Below are 17830 nucleotides of genomic sequence, written 5' to 3'. Positions count from 1 at the left end.
TGGGGAAAATGTGTGATTTCAAACAACGTTGGAGGTTTGCAGGGGATTGTGGGTAAGAAAATGGTGTGGGGGGCATGTGAAGCTCATCATCGTGGACTTACCCAGATGTTTAGTTTTCAGATGTGTCTAGGTGTCATAGATTTTTCTAGATGGCAGCGTCTCAAAGTCCAAAAAGTGCAGCCCTCACCATTCCTAGTGGGACGATAATTGAGAGTTAGCAAGCTCTCATAGCCCAAACTGTAAAATCAAAAGCCAAAATAATAAAAATGTCCTCATGCTTGCCATTGGGATAAGATCTTTTAGTGTGTGGGTGGAGATATGAAAGACTGTTACCCCCTTCAGTGGGGTGGGGGCATAATGTTATGTGCATACTGGTTGGTAGCCACCACCCCACTAGTTTTTATAGTTTTTACATTCCCTGGCATAAAGTAGGCTTTCAGCCCGTCCTCCTGGGAGTGGATCAGGGGTAATTGCCCCATCTGCCCACTGGTGGGCAGAACAACTTTTCCCCCATTTATTTGGGATAGGGTATATCCATATCCCCACCCTCTTTTTTAAAACAAAATTCTTCCCTGGTATCCAGTGGGATTTCTGCCCCCCTTGAGGGCAGATGGGCCTTGCAAAAATAGGCCAACCTGCCCCAAGGAGGGCAGAAATGTCCAACAGTAATGTGCCCCCATGGGGTGCAACCCTTGCCCAAGGGGCTGCCACCCCAAACAAAACACACACACACACACAAATCCCTGGTGCCTGAGTGGTGGTCCCCCCCCCCCCTTGGGGGCAGATGGGCCTAATAGAAATATGCTGAATTGACATCACTGGGTGTGTGGTAGGGGTGGCAGTGGAAGTGCTTCTCCTACCATCCCTGCCCAGGGGAGTGGGAGGCCCACTGGAGGGGCGCTAGCGTTTCCCTGTGAGCCAGATGCAGGACGAGCTGGTCTCGTCCTCGGCACAAGGAAGAACATGGCTGACGGTGAGACCAGCTTGTCCTTGGCACCAAAGAGGTGAATAAGCAGCAAACAAAATAAGGCCTAATTCAGAGAGAATCTGGAACTCCAAGGACAGACTGACAGATTTTTTTCTACAACTCATATTCACACAACTCAAAGGCATACGTCAGTCAAATTCTTGATTGTCATAATTTTCCAGCAAACAAACTTCTTACCTTCTGTAATGCTTTCCGCACTGGATATTCTATCTACCTGTAGACACCTCACTCCCAGCACAATACAATACAATACAATACAGTTCAATAATGTATGTCCCGGCGTAAGGGCAGTGCTTATTGCAACAGCACATAGATGAGTGTTTGACTGTCTCCAACAGAGTGCAGTCTGCAACTGCGCCCCTCTTTATTGTTTACCTCACATCCATCCTCCCTCAAAGGCCAGAGGAGCTACAAATGGAGATTTTGAGATGGTCCTTCTGTCAGCACTAAACAGGACAAGATGTGCAGAAACAAGCAGAGAGTGTGCATCAGCTTTCTTTTGAAGGGTACATTCTAGGGTATAGTCTATGTGATGGAAATCTTAGTCATTGTTGCACTGAGGGCAGAAATATATGCTGTATACCTTCTTTCTCAATATATATGATATGGCCCTCAGTGTAAAATAAAGTTGCATTATCCACTTTCTTTGCACTCTTTGTCGGAGATATGGATGAAGTTAATGCTCCAGAAATTAAGCAGCTTTTGCTGTGAAGCCTGCGTGTCTTTCTTAGCATCTATGTCCTTTTTCAAGGCATTAAGATGGGAGCCAGTGTTATAAGATTCTAATTACTCTTTATTAGAGACCTAAGACTTTCCCCCTGAACTGCAGCAGGCATATAACACTTGTTGTCTGGATTGGAAACCACTAGACCTTCAATAAAAGGGACCTGGTTGTCATAAATCCTGTTATTCTCTGATAATATTATTATACAGAGCACATCTCATGAATGGGATTGGGAAAAGACAATTCAAGGAGTGTTCATCTTGTTTGTGACGATGGGTTCACAAACTCCTCTCCGATTCTTTCCCAGCCTGCAAATGAGTTGTAGGACGTGGGCCAAGGACAGCAGTGCTGAAAATGCAAGTAAGAATTGGAGCCCAGAGAACAGAGTTATTTTTTGAAAGATCAAGTGGGACACCATCCAGGCCTGTCACTTTCCTGAAATTCCCTGGTTAATGGCCCACTCCAATTCCTTCATGGAAATTGATTGGCTAAATTGTGTGGGTTGTTTCCTATCTTTGTTTTCAGCAATATCCCTTTTCTCATCATTGATCACCTTATCCAGGGAATTACAAATAAGTGAAAAGTGCACAAAGCATACAGTCGTAATTAGTCAATTTTGGTTGCAGGTCTTTCAGTGAACAACAGACGGTTGACGTCACAAAACTCCTTTGAGTCCTTGAGACCCCCAGTGGCCAGTAAATCAAACCAGGCTTCATTTATAAGCACTTCCTTTCTAGATTCAAGTACAGCCTTATAGTTTTTCCGTGCTGCACTAACTATATCCTCATTTCTTTGAACTGCATGAAGAGCAGCCTTCTCTGCTAAGAATACTCAAAAACATGCTACCTTATTCTCCTGTCTCTCAGATATCGCCAGATGGATGGTAGAGAGCAAGCTTAAGCTCAACAATGGGAAAACAGAAGTTATGATTGTCGGGAACCCTTCCTTACTTAGGTCCCCATCCTTAGCAGTGAACTTGACTAAGTATCTACCTCCGCCTAAAGATTCCATAAAAAGCTTGGGCTTTTGGCTCCATGCGCACCTTACAATGGAATGCCATATTAAGAAACTGGCAGCTACCTGTTTCGGTTTTCTAAGAACCGAAAGGAAAATCTTTAAATTACTTCCATCTTCAGCCAAAAGACTTCTTACTCAGGCTCTGATACTTTCACATCTCGATTATGGGAACGTACTGCTCCTGAGCTCTCCTTCATATGTTCTAAAGAGACTTCAGGTGGTGAAGAACGCTGCTGCTTGCCTACTCACAGACAACCCCAGACATTCATCTGCCACTCCAGCCTTGTCTTCCCTCCATTGGCTTCTGATTGAACAATGCATTATTTTTAAATCTGTGTGTTTTATTCACCGAGCCCTTCGAAACAAGAGTCCAGTCTTCCTCAGACGAATGATCATTCCATATACCCCCGGAGAATACTCAGATCTTCTTCAGCTTTTTTAATTAACTCCTTTTGTGCTAAGAAAGTTAGATGGGGGGGTAGATCCTTTGCCTGTAGAGATGCTAAAATCTGGAATTCCCTCCCCTTGGAACTTCGTCATGACATGTCTGAATCTTCTTTTTGTTGAAAATTGAAAACTGTACTGTTCCCTGTTTAGGTCTGTTCTTCTTACCTAGTGATCTTTCTCAGCGCTGGGAGTCCTTTGGGTAGCCATGTGCTCTATAAATCCTCGAAACTAAACTAAGCTAAACTTTAACTGTTTAGGACTTTAGTGCATGCAACCAACCAAAAGGTTGAGCGGAAGAGGTAGAGAATTTAACTGTTAACTCGAATGAAATGGCTCAACACAGTGTCTCAAAGTCCCTTTCCTGGGTGGCAGGGATAACCTCAGTTGACAAACGACTATTTACTAAACAAAAATGATCCTTAACTATTTTAGTTTTAAAAGCTTGCGGAGCAATCCGCTCCCATTTTAGTCTTTGACCCTGGTTCGAACTATACTTAAAACTGGTTACTAAAGGATTGTGATCACTAGCACAATAAGACATGACTCTAAAGTTCATTACCAGGCAACTGTGGTGAACAGATATTAAATAACATAAAAATCAACAGTACTTGATTTAAGCCCTCCCGAAAAAGTGGGGTAAGATGTAGAGTTATATTTCACACTGTCAGACAAAAAAACTAAATCATTAGGGATAACAATGTTATTTAAGGCATCTCTGTATTGGGAGTGTCTAAAGTGGGTTAATCACTGACTGGCCTTGTTTTCCAGACCCCACACCCTTGTGTTACTAAAGTCACAAACTGGGCAATTAAAATCACCTAATCGCAAAGTACATAAAAGCGGCTGGAAAGATTTGCCATTGCAATTGCCTCATTTAACATATCTGCAACTTCAGTATTCTTGTGATCAAATACATTGATAAACATTTAACCAGCGATATATCCACAGCATTCAACTCCATTATCAGCAACAGTTGAAAACATTGTGAAAAATGTATGCACTTAACATTCGCACTATTACATTTATGGGAAATCAAAAACAGCTAAACCACCCCTCAACATCCTTGAAGGGGCACATATTGCAAGATTATAAAAAGAGCAATACCCATTAATGTAAAGGTCTGTTAGAGGCCATGTCTCCAGCAACCAGATCAACTTATAACCTGAGACAAAGCTCATCCGGCACTCCACAATACTCCAAGACAGCACATTAAGAAGAGAATCACTGCCACAGGAGTGTAAGACAGCTCCTATCCTTGGTCCAGGGATCTCTGGTTCTTCAGGGGTCATGTAAAGGGGTAAAGCTTCAGCCACTGGTGAACTTGTTACAGTAGGGCCTGAAAACACATGAGACGAAGGCAGTCAATCATTTTCATCCAGATTGTATAGAGCAGTGGAGAAGGTGGGCCTGTTATTGGGTAGACAGGGGTCTTCTAGATAGCAGGCAGGCATCCCTGCAAGCCCCTCCATGGCACATATAAATAGCCCAAAGGTAGCTCTCTAATTCAACTATGAGAATCTGCCAGATGGCTTAATGTGAATAAAAGAGTTGTCACCAATCCTGGAGATCTAAAGTTGACTACCACACATTCTCGGTCCTGCAAAGTTGGCCGGTGACCAATACTCGCCTAATTGTAAGAATCTCATATGAAAGACCCATTATCCTCCACACATTGGATGTAAACCACTTTATGTTTCAGATCTTCTTCTAATTCAATCTCCCCTCCTGATCAAGTGAAACAAGATCCAAAATAATAACATGAGGTGCTGAATCGGTGGAGGAGCTGTAAGTGCAACTTTGTGTGATGAGTAATCGGTGGCCTTAGTGAGGACACCTTTCCACTAGCAGAAAGACCCCATTGTGATGCTTTAGGATGAATAGTCCCCAATGTCATTGATGAATGGGCAAGCAAGGCTCTGGGGTTATTCTCGGAAAAGTGATCCCCTGAGAAGTTGTTGACCATTCAGAGCAGCTATTTTTTCCCAAACACTGTTCATATCTGGCAAACCAATCCTTTTTGAGAGCATGAATTAATGTTTCTATTCTACTGAAAAGATTATTATGGCATGATTTTACTAAAGCACCGAAATGGGCAAGAGTTCCTCCCTGGGAGGACAACATTTAAAAGAGGATCAGATAAATTTCCCTAGTTTGAGGACTGATGACACGATTTCCTCTTTGTAGGTGGCTGCTTGTTACGCCTGCTCCGTTTAAACAGCGGTGACTCAAAGTAAGAAATAAAGGCAACAGCAGCTGTAGACAAATTTCCAGTAGGATTAACAAATTCCTCAGTTCTGTCCACTCTATCACCAGCCCCAAGGTTTCTGCCGCTGCTAGGCATAACAGGCCTAGCAGCATGTGTCTGACTTGTATGGACAGTACCCAATAGCCTGCTAGTGCTCAACAAATCTCTAAGCAAAGACATTACATCACTATAGGGGCTATTTGGACACAAAGGTATTGCAGGGTTGTCAAGGAGAGCCTCCTTACAGCATTCATTCTTTCTTCAACCCAACCAATTTCAGTATTCAAAGTGCCCATGGCTGTCAACAAATAGTTAGTAATGGGAGGTAGTTTGGATGAAATGGATGCTGCTATTGAGGTCATCTTCAGGGTCCCTAAGCTTTGCACTTTTCTTTTGCCCATAATTATAGTTCATGTAAATATGTACAACAGGAATAGCACAAACTGACAGACACGCTTTCGAGGTAGTTCAAGTTTGTTCTTTATCACACAAGGCTTATAACACAGTGCACATTGATGAACCAGGTGAAAGAGGGGTGGCCCAGCTCAACCTTGTGCAGCTGCGCATGGGCAGAGGCAGGCCCTATCATGGCCTTGGCACAGCCCAGACATATGCCGTGCTGCAGGAACAGGGAACAAGCTTGATAGTGCTGAAACCACTCCAGGTGCAATAAGTTGAGAGAGCCACCTCCAGTGGCCCAAGGCTTGATGGTACTTGCAGTCTTCCTCTCAATCGTGATACAAACAGCAACCCCATTCAGAAGTGTCATCTTCCTTCACTAAAGACTATTGGAAGGTGCATCTAGCCTTCACTTGGCCGGCTTATTTGGCTGCATGCCAGCAGAGGAGAATAGCAGATCATGATACTTTGTTCAACATGGATTCTGTTGCTCAAAATGGTACAGGAGTGTGAACTGTCTCTGAAATGCGAAGGGGGACATTTTTTGGTGCAGGATTTAGCTTAATTAACTGAACATAAGATGGGTTGGGAAATATCAGTATAAAACAAGCTTTATGAAATAATTATGCTACAATATGTTTTACTGTTCACCCTTCTGACAAGCATCATTACCACTATTTCTTTTTAAAATAGTTAATATTCACATTATATGTACTATAACATGGATATTCCTTGCTTTCTAGTATCTTGAGTGTCTTTTGATCATAAACTGAGTTTTGGGATACAGTAACCACCACTGTGATGTCTTGCCGGATTGATTGTTACCTAAAACGCATCTCACTCAAGTAATCCTTAGTGGATTGCTGGGTGCTTGCAGTCCGTCTTGTTTTCGGTCTTGGACTGGCACATTGACAAAATCCTTAGTGCCAGTGAGACTGGAAAGCCCATTACTTTGTTATGTTCTGGAACCAAAATCCAGGAAATGGATTGCTAGGTGGGGATAGGCATGCCTGAGAACATAATCTGGATAAAGAAGTATATTGGACCAACCTAAAAATGTTACCTTCAAACATTACTTATTGATTTTCAAAATACTGTGGGCTGTTATTGGTGCTGCGAGCCTCTAAATAAGGTTTGGGTGTCATGTGATGCTGTTCAGCATTCCAAAATGTGTAGTATTTTTTTATGTTAAAATTTCAGTGATTATTGTGATTGTGATATGGATTCTTGAACTTCATTTGTCCATGACACCAAAAAATGAGAGCATCGTCTAGGTCCATCTCCAGAAGAACAACATAGCAAAGATCTCTGAGATTCAGAAGAATAAATGCATAATGTCCATTCATATAATTGGAAGTAATTTGTGTAGCCTTACAGTAACAATGGTTGACAATGACCAGTTTTATTGAAAGTGTCCCGGTCAGTAGCGTGATCAGCAGAGCAAAATGATGAGGAGCCTTTACTTGAGCCTTTGACTGAGCATCTTCTTTTCTCTACCACATGCAGATAAGGTACCTGATATATAAACGTCTGCAGTTTTTCTGGTCCCTTTCAGTACACCACAAAGGTTCAACTGCATTCCTTCTGCACAGACAAACTCCAACTCTGGCATAAACTTTCTAGCAAAAACTCCAATATTCAATCTTCATGCTGCTTGAAATGTATATTTGCTGTAGGTTTTGTTGACATTTTGGGATTCTTTTTAACATTCTTAATTGTGTACTGACCTGTGGCAACATTACTCACCTGTTACTAAATATCTTAATTAAGGCCTAATTACTAAGCTGCTCGCCAGCCTATCTCATTTTCTCCACAATTAAATTCAGGTGTGGAAAATATTCTTCTTTCAAAATAGAAGGAAACACACACATCTAGGAGTGTAGCTTTATAGGAATATGACTTTAAGAGTGGGTGTCACTGATACTGAAAAACCTGTGGGTGCAAAGGAATCTGGTGGAATCTGACACATAGCACAGACTATGATTTTACCTTCTCATGTTGAGAAGGCACCTATATTGAGCAGGCTTCTCAAGTAATTAACATGACTTTCAGGATTATAACTATTTGGTCGATATAGACATACATATATATATAGCTTGTGGCACATTGAATCAACTCTAAGCACTCCAGCCACACTTAGTTAGGAATTGTAGGTTATGACAAGAAATTAAAATATTTTTGGGGGGAGGTTTCTTCCAAATTGCATGTAGCTAGGGGAGATTTTAGAATGAAATTTAAGGGGTCTCCATAAGTAACACTCTGTGGTAGTGAATAAGAAGTCTACTCGAAATGACACTGACTATGAGGACACGTGTAAGCACTGCAGAGGCTACATACGAAGCTAGTAATTTCAGTAGCAGGGCCCAAATGTGTCCATAATGTAAGCTAAAGGGCAAATGTATAGCTTATTGTGAGTAATGTAGATCGCCTTGATTGGAGTATATTGTACAAATTTAATATTACTAAAAACAAGGCTGCAGCTGTAACTGATGTATCACTAGACTTTTCACTTGCTGTCAAGCTGACAGATTTTGTGTGGAGTCTTGATGCCGATTTCACAGATACCCTTATACACACAAGCACAAATAACTTAAGCAAAAAAGAAACATCTCTGGCATTGATTCAGAGATCCTGATTAAGAGAACATGGATCAGAGGAGATTCACACATGCAGGCAATCTGTCAGTATGACAAATTAGCGTCAATAGTAAACGTAGGGTTAGGCTTGGGAAAGGTGACAGGATGAGGCAGAAAAGGGCTCATCTTGCAAACTGCCAGAATACCATCAAACAGTTATGGCTATGAATATGCACAAACATCTTGAATGGCTTTTCTCTGTTTGGGAAAAAATTACTTCTGGAAAGCTCAGAGAAAATACACCTAAGTATGACAGAGGTGAATGAATAGGGAAATTTTTTCCTGTGAATAAGAAAGGAAAAGGAATTTTCAACTAAATGTAGTCCTTCAGGTTGTCTACTTTACGTTCAAGGCACAAGAGTAAATTTTGTGGATAAGGACTATGTAAATCTATTATCTTTCGAGAGTTGCGCTAGTATCTTTGTGGATTTTTGAGAATCTCCACAAACGTGGCTTCCATCTTGGCCATTTTTCCCCTGAAAGTGTAGAAACCGGGCCCCACCTAAGTATAAACTTTCAGGAATAGCTGATTTGTTAGAATGAAACACAAAACGTCTTTGGTGTCCAATACAAATTTCCAGCTGGTATATGTTAACAACCCAATGATGTTAATAAGATGACCTTAAACTCCTAATTTGTTCATATTTAATGGGGAAGAGGATATGACTTCGCTACTAAGAGTTGTGCTCTAGTGACTAAATGATGGATTCTGGATCCAGGACAGGATATGTATTTTTGGTTTATCCAGTTATCCTCATTCTGTGATCCTGTCCAAATAGGTTTATTTTTGGGGCCTCGTTTAACTAAATGACAATGTAGAAGGAGGCAAACCCCTTCTCCAATGATAGAGACATTAGAAAAATCTGTGTAATAAACCCAATAGAAGATAAAACTCAGCCTTTGGTTTTAATGGGCTGCATATAAGAGCGGATGTACAAGTCATTTTCTTTGGCAGAATTGTTTTTAAAGCTGCCTCCTTCACAATTTATCAATGGTGAGAAAACTCTCCCTACATACATTTTTTGAGAGTCTAGTAGGTGATAAAAGCATGGTGGAATTAAATCATAGATATAACTACATTGCCATTGTGCATGTCTACACATTTTACAGCTGAAATTATGACGTAGCTACTCACAGCAGTTGATTCTCACGGCTTGCTTAAGGAGTTAACAGGGATTAAGAACCACGAGTAAGGAGTAATGTTACATTACATACAAATCAAAACCCTGGAGGAAAATCTGACGGTAAACACAAAAGAACAAAAAATCTATTAAGAATTCAGGTTTTTAATGCAAATATGACTTATAGCAAACAATACCTCTTTCAGTGTTGACACCGGTTATAATCAAATCATCAAGATAAAATAGAATTTCAGTTATTGAACCTGGGAAAAGTAGATATGGAATGCATAATTCTGTTCCATTTAAAGATGTTTTGCTTTTTTCCACTCCGCATGATGCATTATTTGTGTCTCTCTTTCACGCTGACATGTTGGGTAAGCTTTGCAGCGATTCTAATCTTTTGTTCTCTTTTTTGTAGGTAAGTCAGGCTGATGGTATTTGATGAAATTTGCGGTGTGGATAAAAACATCCAAGTAAGCTTTTCCTCTGTTCTCATATTACTGTTCTCGAGGTTTGCCGGTACTTAAGAGAAAATGGTGAATGGTCCAGGATGCAGAATGCACTAAAAATAAGAAAGGATATGCAAAAACTAGTCCTAGTCATCGCATGTTTTGTAGTATAGATATATAAAGGTCCAGGCACTGTCATATTAGCAATTTAATTGTGTTGCAACTTGTCAAAGGTCTTCAGATTACATTTTTTTTCAAACTGTGTTAAAAGATGCCCTCTGTTGGTGCTCTTACACTTCTTCTAATTAACTGTTACATTACAGTGTGATTTTATTTATGTGCTTGTGGCCATCAAGTGAAAGTGAATTTGTCTTGTCACATTTTATTCTCCTTAGTATTTGACTTTTTAAAAGTAACGCATTCGTTTCTTGGATGCTAACCGCACGTGTTCATTACTTCACGAGTTACCTCTATTTTTACGAAGAAATTTAGTTGTTAGATTACTTGGGCTGAGTTTATTATTTCTCACTGGGGAAAGAAAAGCACAATCAGGGCCCAGAGAAGCTCCTTTTATGTAGCCAGTTCTTATGCCCATATTTCTACCTAATTGCACTCTGCAACCTAACGGAGGCACTGGACTCGGACCATAAGTTTGGAACTAGCGCCTAACTCCTTAGCAACCAGAATGTTGGAAAATGGCAATTCTCAGAGATTTTTACTGCAGAGAGAATCGTGATTTTATTAAAGACAAGGAGGCTAGCATTATGCATAAACCTTTTATTTACCACTTAAGTGCAGCACCTTTAAAGACTGATATAACCATATGAAGTCACAATAACAATAGAACCACAACACATATATATATATATATATATATATATATATATACACATATATCTCCATCCATTACCTCAGCATTCTTCCTCTTGTTATGCTGACATCTTCGTTTTCCTTCTTTACTTTCTTCTGAAATTCTTTGCCTATAAGAAACCTTTCCATCTTCTCATATGTCTAAAAGAATAAAATGTCAACATTATTATATTCAAGACAAAATGAATCTTCCTTTACTTACTTAAAGAAAATCCTTTACATCAATGTCTCTTCAAATCAGCAGAACTTAGCAATCTCCTAAGGGTGGAAGTTGAGGGATAATGCTAGCCTCCCTGAATTGACTAAAACCACAATTTTCTATACAGTAAAAACCTCTGCAAATCACCATTTTATATCAAGACAGGAGGCTAGCATTATGCTTGTTTAAAGCTTAAACTGCCAAAAGAGTCTCATGTTCTATTGGTTTAAAATAAAGGGGGTCATTCCGACCCCGGCGGTCAAGGACCGCCGGGGCCGGGGATGCGGGAGCAACTCCAACAGGCTGGCGGTGCCCCGCAGGGCATTCTGACCGCGGCAGTTTGGCCGCGGTCAGAAGAGGAAAACCGGCGGTCTCCTGCCGGTTTTCCGCTGCCCTGGGAATCCACTGCGCCGCCATGGGGGATTCTGACCCCCTCACGGCCATCCTGTTCCTGGCGGCTCCGACCGCCAGGAACAGGATGGCGGTGAGGGGTGTCGTGGGGCCCCTGCAGTGCCCATGCCAATGGCATGGGCACTGCAGGGGCCCCCGTAAGAGGGCCCCACTTTGTATTTCAGTGTCTGCTTTGCAGACACTGAAATACGCGACGGGTGCCACTGCACCCGTCGCACATGCCCACTCCGCCGGCTCCATTCGGAGCCGGCTTCCTCGTGGGGAGGGGTTCCCCGCTGGGCTGGCGGGCGGCCTTCTGGCGGTCGCCCGCCAGCCCAGCGGGAAAGCCAGAATGGCCTCCGCGGCCATATGGCGGCTCCCTCCAGGCGGGCGGCTCCCACCGCCCGCGGGGTCAGAATGACCCCCAAAATCTCCTAAACATCTCATCTCTAGACCAATCAGCTGCTTTCGTAATTTCCTCTAATCTTCCTCCTTTTAAATAAACTTTGGAAGCCATTGCTCCTCTTATGGAATGTGCTTTAAACAGATCTAAATTTATTCACATTTTTAAGCCATCAAGCACTTGTAGCAGTAGACACAGCCACATACAGTCTTACATACGAAATTAAAAATTGATACATTCATGACACTCCGAACTCACACATTCTTGCCTCATATTCCTTCACACACATTACCACACATAAACTCGGATGATCATCAAATCTTGGGTAAAATATACTTTGTCATTGTTTTGGTTCTCTTTTTTATCTCAAACAAAATCCCTTGTGGTTGATAGAATCAATTTGACATCTCTAGAGCTTTCACATCAGAAACCCTTTTAAAATAAATCATGCATAATAATGTAGCTACTTTCCATGTAAACTGTTTATTTCTTAAAAATGTACTCAATGGCCAATGTTTAAACAAGTCAAAAATTTGCCTGCTATCCCGAAGGGTATTATATTTAGTAATTGGAGGTCTCTAACTTAATTTCATTCATAACTCTGCATTTCAATACATGTTTTCCTATTGACAATCCATCCACTAAACAATGTCTTGAAGCAATCGCTGATCTGTAACAATTTATTGTTCTGTAACTTAGACCTTTTTTTTAATAATTCTGCAAAAAAAATTACACATCATAATTACATCTGTCTCCACGGGATCCAAATCCTTTTCGTGCACCAACGTACTCATACATTCCATGCACTCTTGTACCTTTTCCTCGTTCCAGGTGCCCGTGATTCATATAGTAATTCTGAAGTTTCTCCAGATAATCTCTGAAATGCTGGTTTCTCCTGAAATCTTCCAAACTAGAAGGTTGAGTACCACTGACTCCACTAAAGGATGTTGTCTTTCGTTTATGACCTTCAAGAGACCCTTGCATGCCTCTATCAAGAATGGATCCTCTATTATCAGCTCCATCACTGATAGATACCATGCCTGAGTGGTCCAAAACAGAGTTACCAAAACTAACTGACATTTCTGTCTTCTTACTTGTATTACATCTCTCTGTATAGTAGAGAATGGAGGAAAAGCATAACCTAGAAAATTCCTCCAGTCCAACTGAATGCATATACTGCTTTTGCTCCTGGATCTGGACACCAACTCACATAATTATCCAACTGATTTGTCACACGAGAAGCAAAAAGATCTACTTCTAGTGGGCCTAAAGCCCTGTTTGTCTCCTGAAAAACTTGAGATATTAAATTTTCAATCTCTGTAATCCCACATATAATGGGAGTTCCATTCTGCTCTCGTATTCACTTTTCCTATTATGCTGTTATTTCTATATTTTGTTCCATGCAAAACTCCCAAAATACCTTTGCTGTCTCTGAAAGCGTCTTCGGCCTGCTGCCTCTTAACTTGTTCATGTAAGTAATAGCTGAAATATTCTCCATTCTCAAAAGAACGGAGCACCCTTTTAGTTGTTCTCTGAAGCTGCAGACAGCCAACTCCCCAGCTTTCAATTCCAAACAATTTATGTGATCCTCTCTCTCTGTCTCTCTCTCTCATATTTCATTTCCTTCCTGTCAATTGATTTCCCATTACTGCACCCCAACCTAATGTACTTGCGTCTGTTTCCAACACATAATCTGGTGTTGTGCCTGCAGATTCTCCAACCACAATTTCAACTCTTTCACTTCATCCTCTGAGACCTTTATCATGTCCCCATACCATAAATCTTTTGCCAAAGCCAATTGTTTGACTCATTAGATTGCTCTGTAATTCAATGGTCCTGGGAAAATAGTCTGCATTCAAGAAGAAAGCAAACCAATTATCCTTGCCAACTCCCTCAAAGTGATCCTCTCTTTCCTCAATACACCTTTTATCTCTCTCTTTATTAATTAGAGAAATCTTTCTCTGTGGCAGCTGTAACTGCAATTTCACTGTGTCCGCCACAAAACCTAAAACTCCATCTTCTGAGATGGTAAAAGAACTGACTTCTCCTGATTGATCACAAAACCCAGATCCTGAAGAATATCTATAGCCATCTACACATGTCCTAACTGCAAGGATTTGTCTTGATTCATGATCAATATATAATCCACATAAATAATCAACCTTACTCCTCTTTCCCTCAGATAACCTGCTACGGGTCTCATTACCTTTGAAAAACACCAAGAAGCCAAGGACAAGCCAAAGGGTAGACAAGTAAATTGGAATAACTGTCTTTCCCATCTGAACTGTAAATACTGCTGACTCTGTTTTGCCATAGGAATTGTGAAATAAGCATCCTTCAGATCTATTTTTGCCAACCAATATTGCCCCTGAAGATTATCTCTCAATAGATGTAGTACCTCCATTTTGAAATATTTGTGCACCACACATTAGTTTAAATTCCTTAAATTGATCACTGGTCTCCAACCTTTGTCCCTTTTTTCCAGTACTCACAAACTCCCTCGTCCTCTCTAACTCCCAGAATTTCTCCTTTTTCCAACATACTGTAAATCTCTTTGCTCTCAACCTCTTATTTGTTTTTAAAACAAATCTCCCTGGGTTCTGTAACCTGATGTGGACCCTCTTAAAATTCTATTATATCAACCTTTACTGTCTCCAAAATCCAGCTGTATCTTGTTGTCTTCCAATTGTCTAAATGTCCCTTAACCTTCCTACTATTTTTCCTGAATGAGATCCTGAGTTTGCACCCTGTGATCTTCCTCGACCTGAACCGCCTCTACCACCTCTTCCTTTTTGTGGGTAGAAATTGTTCAAAGTGAAACCTCCTCAGCAGGATCCTCGTCCGTGACCACTTGGCCCTCTGTAAAATGTATGGGTGAAAGACTCACCACTTCTTCCGTCCCTATTTGAGAAATTGCCATCACCAAATACCTTTCTCATTAATGAATGAGCCTTATCTAAAGCTGTGAAAGTATGAACATATTTACCCAAGGCTTTTATCACTCCATTTTCAAAAAGAAGACCCTTTGTCTCTTTAGTTGTTTCTTTTTTCCTCATTTCTCCCAATTTTGGACTTTTCCTCAAAAGGATTGTCCTTCGTCTTTCTGCTATGAGCCCCGCATTTGCATTTTCAAAAAAACAAATTGCTCTTTGGTTCCAACCTCTTAATAAATTAATATCGAGATCTGTCCCTTTAGCATATGATTTTTCTACCATATCAAATATTCTTCCTAATGGCCCCAACACATCAAGTAGTTTATCCTCACACTGCTTCAGTGATCTTTCTAAACCCTTTCTTGGATCACAGCCTTGCTTAAACATGTAAGTAATTAAATCCAGATCCATATTAGGTGTACAGAATCCTTGTCCCCAAAACCAGGGCGTGAGCACTCAGCTCTCATTATATTCCTTTCTCCCCTCTCTAAAGGTTTCCTTATTTTTTGTTTACTGTATTCCACTACGTGACGCACAGGCCACCATTCCGCACTACGCAGATGTTTAACATCAGATGGTTCACAACAACATGACCCAAAGGATCATTAACTTCTTTTTTCTGTTCCTTATTCCAGTATTGCAAATTTATCCATTTCCTTAACATGACTCATATCAAATATGTATTCATCTATTTCATTTGTCAAATCCTTTTCAATCCAATCAGGCTTACTGCCCAGATCATTTGCAGGGCTGTCCTGCATTTCCATTGTGCTGCTTAGGACACCTATTGGTATATTTTTTGTAGTTCCTGGAGGTTCTTTTGCTACATCCTCATTCTCAATATGTTCTCTCTTTTTAAAACATTTGCTTTCTGGGTCTGTTTTCTCTCTCTCCTCATCCTCAGAGAGAGACTCATATTCAACTTCCTCCCCTGATCTTCATTTTCTCTTATTTTCTTTCAATACATTTTTGTATTGTTAACTGTCTCCCTATTTTCCGGAGTAATTAATTTCCTTATCACCTCCTTCTGAATTTCTTTACCGGAGATGTTACTCTCTTCTATCATTTTTTTTATTTACTCCGTAGTAAATTATACTATGATAATAATTTTGAAAACAATAACAATCTTTTTTTCTGTAAATACAATGTTAAAATATTTACCTTCTTTTCTTAAAAAGAAAAAAAAAATGTATAGGTGCCCTGTTCTCTCAAAACACACCAATAACTAAACCTTTTGCCCTTAAAAAACGCAATCGCAATTCACAGTGATGTCTTTTCTATGAAAGAAACCGTTGCTTAGGAATCAATCAGTGTTTCAGAGCCAAACATGACGCAATGTGTCATTCGTTTCCAATAAGAGCTCTATTTCCTTAAAAAATAGACTCTTATGTTTCCAAACAAAAGCCTCTGTTAAATAATATAACTCTGTTTGTGGACGTGCACACTGGAGCATGAGGAAGCGCTCTTTTTTTGAGAAAACAGCAAAGCACGAGGAAGCGCTTGAGTCAGTCAAATGAAAAACAGTCATTCAAACATTAACCTTTACCAAAACATTTCAACTTCGTTTACTCATTACTGAACACATTATCATCAACCTCTCACTACTTTAAAACACTACAGAAATAAAAAAACACTTTAACATACTTTACTATATTAATGGCGTTTGCTAAAGCAGAAAATCCTAACTATTTAGTCATAACAGACCAGATAGCTGATTTATACTCTAGGCCGATGAACCAAACCCAATCTGCTTTAAAGAAAATATCATAATAAAAATGCCAAAGACAATATATATATTTCAATCATATATTTAACAATTAGTACATCAATAACCACACCAATTTATTAAGAAGTTCAAGATTTATTTCCCTATAATAAAAATGATAGAGTTACGAAAATCATTCTTAAACTCAAATAATACATATATAGAAACAACAATAGCTGATTTAACACACACATGAGTCTAAGTTTAATCAATGCAAATAAACACAATATACCAATGGTTATCACACAAAACCATAGCAATAAAGTCTCAGCAAGAGAAAGTAAATACATTTATTAATAAAGTAAGGAAGTCAATAACCATCCAGAAATATGAGAACAACACCTCACTAACCACTAATTAGCATCAACATGTTAGACTTCATGTAAAAGAATATAGTAACATGAATTTAGAAAAATATCTAGCTAAGGCACTATCGAAAATAGCAGCAGTATTATGATATCAGCAGTTGGTACCTGGAAAACTAAAGATAAATAACAATATACATTTGATACACTTACCCAATCACTAAGGTATTCAACAACAATGTCTACTTCAGCAGGGGTACAGCAACATCAGACATCAGGATCGGAACAGGAATAAAGTGAGGGGCATGTTTTAGAATTTGGACTTTAAGATTACTAAAGCATCAAAGTATTTTGTTCAGTAATGAACAGACAAAGAAAATTCTGAAATTTCTAGACACCAGCGCTATCAGACTAACTGGTAAAGTATGAAATGTCAGAGTGGAAAATCATAAAGAGTAGGATCTCTGAAACTCAGGAAACACGAAAATCTCAAAGAAGACTGAGCAAATAATGACCCTCATCAATGGGGAATGGATATTAAATCAAACTTGTTAAATACCCTGATTAGTCTAAAGAAATATGGTGAGAACATTTTGTCCAATTAGAACACTAACAGATATCAAAATTATATAAAATATTAGCTCTAAGCTTTTCTATTTGCTGTTATTCCATTGACGAAACTCAAATACATTTGTTATCTCTTCTTCGTTTGCATCTGTAGACTCTTTGTTTTATAACTCCAATTATGTTATCACCAGATAGTGATTACAAAATATAGAAACATTTCCCATTGCTTCCTTCTCTCCTCGAGGGAAAAGAACATAGGTTAGAAACATAACTACAGGCAAAATATACGAATACAATGAATACAGTGAATGAAGTCAGTCAGGCTACGGAAATGCAGCTGGGATACAGAACACACTAGAAACATTTTATAGA

At 39.8% G+C, this 17830-nt stretch overlaps 1 protein-coding gene and 1 long non-coding RNA gene across 2 annotated transcripts in view; one reads left to right on the top strand and one right to left on the bottom strand.

Annotated features, from left to right (window-relative positions):
• Positions 1-17830, top strand: part of KCNIP1 (potassium voltage-gated channel interacting protein 1) — a 1382576-nt gene that overhangs the window by 613836 nt on the left and 750910 nt on the right. The gene's annotated exons all lie outside the window — the stretch shown is intronic.
• Positions 10096-17137, bottom strand: LOC138247323 (uncharacterized). The gene is made up of 3 exons (XR_011194438.1): positions 17105-17137; positions 10937-11037; positions 10096-10139 (listed from the first exon to the last, which is right to left on the bottom strand). It is a non-coding gene; the product is annotated as an uncharacterized lncRNA (long non-coding RNA).

This window comes from Pleurodeles waltl, chromosome 7, assembly GCF_031143425.1.
Source record: "Pleurodeles waltl isolate 20211129_DDA chromosome 7, aPleWal1.hap1.20221129, whole genome shotgun sequence".
Lineage (NCBI taxonomy): Eukaryota > Metazoa > Chordata > Amphibia > Caudata > Salamandridae > Pleurodeles > Pleurodeles waltl.
The sequence above is the reverse complement of the archived record's forward strand: the minus strand, read 5'-3'. Positions and strand labels throughout refer to the sequence as shown.